Raw genomic sequence first — 541 nt, forward strand, 5'->3', positions numbered from 1 at the left:
ACATGTATATGTATTTTAAGAGACAAGGTCTCTGCCAGGTGCGGTGGCTCACACCTGTAATCCCAGCACTTTGGGATGCCAGCGTGGGTGGATCACCTGAGGTCAGGAGTCCAAGACCAGCCTGGCCAACATGGTGAAACCCTGTCTCTACTAAAAGTATAAAAAAAATTAACCAGGCGTGGTGGCGGGTGCCTGTAATCCCAGATGCTGAGGCAGGAGAATCGGTTGAACCTGGAGGCGGAGATTGCGGTGAGCTCAGATTGCACCACTGCACTCCAGCCTGGATGACAGAGCCAGACTCCGTCTCAAAAACGAAAAAGAAAATGATGCTTTCTTTATCACTGGTTTTAAGCAATTTGACTACAATTTGCCCTGGTGCTGTTTGCTTCATGGTTGGTTGGTTTTTTGTTTTGTTTTTTTTTTTGAGGCAGAGTCTCACTCTGTTACCCAGGCTGGAGTGCAGTGGTGCTATCTCAGCTCACTGCAACCTCTGCCTCCCAGGTTCAAGCGATTCTCCTGCCTCAGCCTCCCGAGTAGCTGG

The 541-nt window shown here is 49.5% G+C and overlaps 1 protein-coding gene across 1 annotated transcript in view; it reads left to right on the top strand.

The window, feature by feature from the left end:
- The window catches only part of IGHMBP2 (immunoglobulin mu binding protein 2), a 35018-nt gene that overhangs the window by 15269 nt on the left and 19208 nt on the right, over window positions 1-541 (top strand). The window lies entirely within an intron of this gene.

The sequence above is a fragment of the Mandrillus leucophaeus genome, unplaced genomic scaffold (genome assembly GCF_000951045.1).
Source record: "Mandrillus leucophaeus isolate KB7577 unplaced genomic scaffold, Mleu.le_1.0 Scaffold30, whole genome shotgun sequence".
Lineage (NCBI taxonomy): Eukaryota > Metazoa > Chordata > Mammalia > Primates > Cercopithecidae > Mandrillus > Mandrillus leucophaeus.